Below are 9138 nucleotides of genomic sequence, written 5' to 3' on the forward strand. Positions count from 1 at the left end.
TATACATGCTTTATATCGATGAGGCGTATGTTGTAGTCCACTATAGTGTCATACAGTAACACATAGGGCGTGTGCTGTGTGTCATTAGTATGTATACTGTACTTCGGGGAGAAGTGTAGTCCTCTGGGGTATGACACGGCAGGACGAAATGCATTGTGTTGTAATCCATTGGTGTAATCCTATTTAGCATTGGATGTGATTGGTGCAATTGCAAACAGCTTTGGGTATGTCCTATGGTGTAATCCCATATAGTATTCTGCTGGTATTTATTTCTGTGTATTTGTTGGATTGTGTACTCACTCCACTAATTCCATATACTCTATATCGTAAATATGGGTATATAAATACATGTCTAATATCCCCAAAGACATTTTGCACATAATGTATGATAACCAAGATATATTTTAATATATGTACATAACAATTATAAATATATATTGATATTTTTATGTAATGTTGATATATTGTTGACGTACTCTGGAAATAAAGCTTATTTATTCTTGAATGTATAGCTCGTGCATCAAACAACTGAAAATATTTACTGTATAATGGAAAATGTGAAACAAATTTACTATTAAGTGTAAATTTATGTTTGTGACGACTGCAGTGGCGTCTACTGTGGACTACTGTGGTTAAAAGGGTAAATCTGAGGTCCCGGTACTTGGGCACAATTGAAATCGTATAGTACCCACATGAATAATATATGAATTCTCAAATACTCTGAGAGTTATCTCCCTTTTTCGTTATAATTGTCTTCCTTTCTTAGCCACTAAGGCGGTCAGTCTGAGCTCAGCAATTCTTCTAACAGTCAGAGGACAGAATTAAAACAAACTTCCTCACAATATTTAGATAGTGGTTATGTTCTCTATGATCAGGTACGTGAAACATGGGCGCATGTTTAAAGACACGATATGTTTTTCACTATCTGGGCATTTTCTAAATATGTCGAATTATAAACCTTTTCGAAAAAGAAAGATACAGACCATCAATGATATGTATTATATCCCAAGAAAAAGGCTTTTCAATAACCGTCTTTTTACGTTGACGTGTCTACATATAACAGAATAGCTATGTATCATTCAATCAGAATTACCTGTATCAAATTATTTGTATAGAAACTCATCGAAGGGTTTCGTGTATTTTGTTGCAAAAAGGAAAACTGTTTGGAGTCGTCTTTAAATATGTAAAAATAATTTAAAAGTTCTCTGAATTTGACCTTCAGGTAAATATCAATGTTTGAAGTCTATATTTTTCAGTTAAATCTCTTAAAACCCAGATATGAAACATCCCTGCCTAAACCTGATTTCAAACATAAGGAAGTCTTCCGTCTATTTTGTTGTTTGCCAGGAATCTGATCTGCGAATACTACATAGATACAACCATATTTGCACAATCTATAGCGTGTAGCATCTATCGTAATGGGTTCTTTGTTCGCCCTTCAGCTACAATTCACTTGCCTCATCCTCGAGGATTTCTCGTCTTAGGATTCTTGAAAAAGATTCAGATTGCGTTTTTTAACAAAGATCGTACCTGGCGTTGTATATTTACCTACAGCTAAGGTGCCTGATCGTCCCTGCCAATAAGGCTAAACTTCTCAGATATCAAAGTCCATGCGTGATGCTAAAAACAAAACAACCCGTGACCTTCACCAGCTGAGGGCTTCTAGAGGATAAGGATAATCTCCCTTTGTTTTGCTTTACGCTAACAAGTTAATCTTGTCCTCGAGTGTTGGCTATTCTGATTTGAAGTATGTTTGCTGAAAGAATTGACGTCTTGGATTGGTTGGATTCTTTCACACGATGCTTAAGCTGTCGTCAACACTGAACAAAGCCCGAAATGAAAGCAGACATATGACATTAAGTAATATTGTACATACTTGACGATTCATATTTCAATGCCTATTTTGTTATAATGGCTTTGTAACGTTTACGCACTGCTAGCGCATATTAGGTCAGGTTTAAATCTTTATCGTACTAACCTTGATGGTGACTTAATGGTTCTAAATATGGAATATGATTTATATTTGAAGCACCAATGTCAGTAGAAGTTGAGAAACGCAATATCTAGTTTGTGAAAATATCATTTTGAAACGCCCACTTGTTGAACTAGGCTTTCCACCACCATTAATCTAATCATTTGACCACCTAGCATATCTTTATTCACAGTGTATGACTTTCATTGGTTGTATACATACGAGATCTCTTTCACTGTTTTCAGGCACCATGCATCACATATTCAAATCTGAACATCCTTGAAAACTATTGGTTATACCGCTTTCTCTCGTGATGAATTTCAATACACTTTTCAGTGCCCTTTCTTCAAATGAAAACGTGTGTACCCCAGACCAGACCATAAAAAAGCCAACATATAGGAATTAAAAGAATTGCTTAACTGTAAATAGATAAATATTTAAAAAAAACTGTGCACAATGCGTGATACCATCATGAAAACGATAATCTTCCATGTAAACTATCCCACCATTCTATGTGTTTCTATTGTATGTGAGTACCTCTTATGTCGAGTATTCTGACCAGAGCGTATGTTGTAAAATGACAATGTTTCTATCGTCATGTCATATAAAATACGACGAAACTCACTCACAAACAAGTAAATTTACTTTACTTAATTAATTTGTTCCTAAAATTCGCTTAGTGGTGACGTGTTGTGGCGTTAAAGCTACGATGATAATGACACTATGTCAGACTACAGAGACTATACAGCTAAATAACCGGTATCGCGATTTTATTACGAGACTAAATTCCTCACATTCTTTAATCCCCCAAGAAATCCTATAAACCAATGACGCGCAACATGTTTGCCACAAGATTGGCGAATAAACAGTACTAATACAGATCACATGAAATATTTAGACTTAAGAATATGTTTCCGCAAATCTAAAAATGGAACATAGCATTAAAGTGAAATATTAGCAATGAAATGAGTCCTGTTTAACTCTGCATTGTGACGGAACATAAAATATCTTGGCTATTATTTAAACTATCTTATTCCACATAAAACTTCTATTTATGGTTCTGACCACTGGTCATATACAAAGCGTCCACTGAAGACGGTCTTAACACTTTGATGAAACGTGATTATTGCGATGGTCTGCAAACGCAAAGGAATGGAGGGAAAATTCCTCGACAGCAATACCATTGTTTCACTTTGGTTTCATCACAGAAGACAACGGACAAGAAGTTGACAGTCAACGGTAAGGTCTGCAGAAATGGCTCGGGCGTTTGTGTTGTAAATAGTACAACAAGTAGGACATGAACATGCCAGTTCTTTTCAGTAATGTATTGACCTCTTGTGTACAGTGAAATCTGTTTGGTTTCAAGACTTATTATTGATGCGTGGACGTTTGGTGTTATAAAGACATGTTTAATAAAACAATGCATGATGTACTGGTAATGTGAGGGATTGGTTCATTGCGCATAATATGCAGCATGATTGTATGTTCCCCAGGAAAAAGTATTGGATAGTATGATGGTGTCCCATGACCGGGGATAGTAATGTACGTAATGCTGTGAGCAGGTAATGAGCGTCATATAAGCGGAGTATTACTTTTAATATTATTTATTACTATGTTTAGTCAAACATGATATCCTTGGCAATACAAAATTGGCGTGTGGCTTGTATTTATTTAACCTCTCTGCTTAGACTTAGTCACAAGTCTTTGTAAAGTCCCTTGACAAAACTGTTTGCCTGCATATCGTGGTAACATTTGCGTGTATTGAAAGGGTGACACTACCTCTTCATTGTGCCTTCCATTTGTCACAGTTAGCGGTACACAAACTCGGGAAATGTAACAGTAAAAGTTGCGAAATACCATAAACAATCAGATAAACATACAATATGAAAAGTCGAAAAGCATATTAAACATGAAGATGAGAACAAAACGTTGACAGAAGTAATAAGGCACTAAAAGGTGAGATCAGTGGATATGTGAAATGATAAACAAATGAGACTATAGAAAGGGAAATCAGTTATTACATCACGTAGACTTTGCAATAACTCTGATGAATCTGTAAGTCTAATCTAACTTACACACCGTGACTGTCTGTATAACACATCACATATTGAACAAGAAACTGTTCTGAAAAAATGTTCTGAACAGTGTTTTTCTTTGACAATTAGTTACCGTCACATTAAAAGGTATATGTACGCAAGAACGTCATATCATTGATGGCGTTTAAACCAACAACAAATGGATGTTTTTGCGGATGTGTTATGCCATTTATGTTGTTAAACTCAACAACAAACGACTGTTTTTACGGATGTCGTAGCCTGTATGTAGACAAACTGCATATTGTTTGCATAATCTACACGAGGTAACTAGGAACATGAGAACATATTTGTTTTGCGAATATTTGAGGAGGAAAACCAAGTTGACGTTTGCTCCTATAAACAGTCGTAACACGTTCAGAACGAGTTCCACCTAGGTGATAATTGCAGGAGTTTGCCATTTGTCCAAATGGAGTTCTGGACACATCTGAAGCAGGGCGCTTTATGCACAAACACACCTGACGTGAGGCGTATTATGTGTTTTTTAAAATCCGAGTTGACCAAAATCATTTTAAACGTAAATGTCAAGTTTAGATTATGAGTCCAAGGATTAGAAGAGCTGACTGCGTGGATATGCTACAACAAGGAAGAATGCTAAGGACTGTCAATGTATCCACATGGAATAACTCTTTGGGAAAATTATATTTCCGACACCCATGTGAGATGCTGATACTGGAAAGGAACAAATCAATCATTTGATCGACATGATAGTCATTTGAATATCCTTTTACTACTTCGTTTGGTTCCTTTTTGCCGCAGGACAAGCGACCAACTGAGAAATTCGTTCTTGTTGCAACGGTTCAACGTTGTGTGTGTGTGTGTGTGTGTGTGTGTGTGTGTGAGAGAGAGAGAGAGAGAGAGAGAGAGTCTGTATGTGTGTGTGTGTGTGTGTCTGTGTGTCTGTGTGTGTGTCTGTGTGTCTGTGTATGTGCGCTCTTCATAGGGTGAACATGAAGCTCGGAAACGTTACAGACATGCATCTGAAAGGAGGTCATTATATCGATTATTGGTTTGTATTGCACAGGACTGATTCTATAGAGACTGGAGTTCAGATAAGTGTGATTTTAAATAAATAAACAAACAAATTTAAGTAAATGGTTTTACATTGAGGTTTTAAAGTATCCTTATTAGTAGGTATGATACATAGCATTACAAACAGACTGGTATGAAAGAACAATATGCAACATTTTAATTTCTTGGATAGCATCACGTCACCACCGTTCTCAATAACCATGCTTAGTTTTCACCACGACGTTCATGCGACTATTATCTATGAAACTATCCTTCTTCATGAACTTCGAAATGCTACTCAGCTTGTGCTTGGATGCACGTACAACATATTTGTCTTTAGCATGTGGAAATTCGCCATCCCACTGAAAGAAGAAAAAACTCATTACTTAGGAATTATACTCGCAGTTCATTCAAGAGTTCGTTATGAATAGAGCAATCAGCCTTGACTGCTGTTTTATTAAAGATTTCTGATCAAGATATTGATCTTTATGGAAATGATTTTGATTTCAAAGTATTTATTTAACCGCAAAAGCATCTCATATTTTCAGACTTACCTATATTCTATTTCGACAATTCCTACACCTTATACACATGTGTCATGTGCTTGTAAGCATGCACTGTGCCCAAAGGTGATTGGAATTATTGATATGTGTATGTATACGTTAACACGACAGAAAAGGATCAGATACAAATAGAGGTGTAAAAGGCGTTTGGAGACATTCATAACTGTCCTGTATCACCCACGTGACAGATCACATGCACCCTCAACCACGAAGTTTTTCTGTAGTAATGCTGGATTTCCTGAAAGAAGTATGCCTTTTGGGTGTCAAATGAGCGAAGGATTGTTTTGAAGCAGGGACGATACATACAATCCCATCCCCTGGACTATACATTACAAATGATTGTAACATGTATGACATACCTTCTTCCGTTCAAATTTATATTCTTTCAGATTAAGATCACTAAGCATACTTAAAGAATAAACATTGCGACACTTGTTACAAACCTTAACACTTCAATTTGTGTAGTTGAAACGCCTTGCAATGGCTTTGAACATCGTTTAAATATACTGAGAGAACACAAATACGGAGTTTGTGTGCTATAAGAACCTGCAAGCTGTGACAAGAATCAGCCATTTTGACAAGAAACGTTACTTCAAGGACCTGGTTCCCGAAAACATACACAAGCATCCCTTAAATGCACAATATAACTTGTAGAGAATGCACCAAGATCAACAGGCAACCTCTACACACCTGAAGTCGTGATTTGAGGTGTCAAGTCTCACTTGGTTGCAACGCTGCCTTCATTCCTCACCTGGTAGCATTGCTGTTGCAACTTTCACATGAACCCGGCCATATGCAAGTTTGTTAGCAGTGTTTGCAAGTGAGTTAGCATCAAAATGTTATGCTGCTCTCTCTGCAGTTTACAGCAAAAGAGTGTTTGAGTGGTGATTAGCACCCTTGTGACGATGTATGAGACAGCAAAACGAATGATTTTTAAACCGATACTCCCGAACGTTTAAATATGCAGTATTTGTCATAGGAAAAACTGGTTTACTTACTTTCTTATTGTTAATTTGCATTTTCGGGCCCAGGTAAGTTTCGTTGGAGGTCTTTTGTCTTGCCAAGACTTTAAGTAAATAGATGAAAAAAAATACTTGCTCAGAATGATTTAGTCAGGATTCAAGAGACTCGATGACAATGAATTCCTTGAAAGTAGAGAAGCCACATTTATTTACGCGATTTGCGAGGATAAGGAACGTAATAGAGAAACCAGCACGTAAGTACTTACAACAAGCTTACTAACGCCCTGAGTTAAAATACTGATATGTGCGTATATCTCAGTAAGCCAGACATGTTTACCCATCCTGCGAACAACTGATTTCATGGCATTTATGGAAAACTATTCTAAAAGGCTCATTCCCTGGTTTGCTCTATGGAATCCTTCGGGCAGGAAATGTACCTGTTTTCCCCCCGGCGCCATCGTTTTACATTGACAGTTGAATATGATATGCACATCGAACTTGTAGAATTTGTGGTTCATTTCATACCACTTAATCAACGTCTATTTTCAGTATTAAAGTATTCATAACCGTACCCTGTCTAATGCTTAGGATGGTTGGTGGGCAGAGGGAAGGCGTAGCTATACAACAAGTATGTGAGCATCTGCATGGACAGCGATCCGAGAACATATGCACCTTCGATGTTCGTATAGCACCCAGGTGTCAGTGCTTCCGCCCAGACCCCAAACAGCCCATTCATCCACACGTGTATGTAACATTGTCATCGATGTAAATAATGGAAGATCAAAAGGATCATGGGCACTGACATATTTGATGAATCACTATCTCTTGATCAATATGCTCAATCTCAGCAAATAGGAAATGCATTACCCGTTGCAGACTTCTTCCTCGGAGGTACAAAAAGATGTGTTTTCAGATTACATTACGTATGGTGGAAAGTAGACATGGTGGGTTAAGGCAGGGTGGTGTTTTGCGTTCAGTATGATTTCTTGGTCGATTTCTCCTTTAAGAATTGGAAATAAGTCTCACTTCCTCTTTCTGTATGTTAGACGAATATACTGTTGAATAGTGATCAAAATGTGTGTATTGATTAATTCGTACTTGTCATGAAGAGACGGTGAGTGAAGATAGTTTGAAGTTGCGTTTCAGTAATATCACAAATTAGGTTTCACATTGAACTCATTTGGGCAATCGAAACGGGATCTTTAATTTTGACCCTTTGACTCCTGGAATACATCCTGACTGATTTAGCAACCTCTTCCCCGGTATCCTGTATCGAAGAATGAATGAATGAATGAATGAATTTTACATGCAGTGCGCATCATATTTACTAAGATTACTTTGAGGGTATAATCTTCTCCTATAGTTGACTTTTATAGCCGTTTTATTCATGTCAATATTGTTTTGGTTTTCTGTAAGAATTATGTTACTATCAAACCTTATCATGCTACACTTAACATGGGAATAATGAGTCTTGTAACAAAGCTTGACGTGTTATGAATATATGCAGTAATAAATAATATTTGGGCATCTTTTGGGTCTTAACATAACAGATTGGCAACGGAGAATGAGAATAATGAACCTGGGTATAAAACTTCCACAGTCATCAATACATACAGTGACAAATAATATTTTGGCGTCTCTGGAGTCTTTACATGGCAGATTAGCTAAGGATATAAACGCTGCAATTCGTTCCACAGAAAGCAAATTATCCATTCGTACCTTAAACATTAATGCAAAAAAACGACAGGAAGAGTTCTAAAAGTTCAAACTACCCAAACATTTTGGTTAACCAAAAAAGTTAAAGATTCACCTAAAACTAACAAATTCTATCTCCATCTGTCTACTGCGCCCAGTTTAAAAAAATAGCTCGGGTTATAAAGTGAAAACTAGAGAAAATCGAAATCACAGAGACAAAATGTTCATTCTATTGGGGAGGGGGTGGGGGAGAAGTCAAACGAGAGGCAGACAAAATGGAGACGAATGGTAAGAACATCGTTTCGTTTCGACCCGATGAAAAACATCAAACTGTGGATGTTAGAGGACAAGGTAGCAAGGGCTATTTTTAACAAAGGAACCTTTCGAGTTTTGTGTTTTCGCGGTGACAGTGATACAGTTAGTTGAAGGTCGTTACACAATGAATCTTTAGTGTTACTCTGAAGAAAATACTCCTCCTTAAGTAATTTTGTAACCATAACAAGGCTGCGTGTACATAAATGCAAACGTTTCTTACATGCAATCTTTGCAAATTTGTTACAATGCGTGAATTTTCTTTGGCGCCACTCTTTGGAGGAATCCCATGAAAGGGGCAAGTACAACTGCGTAAAACACAATGGGAACACACACAACACACAAACACACACACACACACACACACACACACACACACACACACACACACATACGCAATATTTGAAGTGAAGATTGACACGGGCATATTTACGCATTGTGATTCCAAATTTTATTTCTCACATTCGAAGACATACGCGAGTAGTTATTAGTTCATGAAGTGCCATTCCTAAACAAAGTCTAATTTTTTA

Source organism: Haliotis asinina, chromosome 10, assembly GCF_037392515.1.
Source record: "Haliotis asinina isolate JCU_RB_2024 chromosome 10, JCU_Hal_asi_v2, whole genome shotgun sequence".
In the NCBI taxonomy this organism is placed as follows: Eukaryota; Metazoa; Mollusca; class Gastropoda; order Lepetellida; family Haliotidae; genus Haliotis; species Haliotis asinina.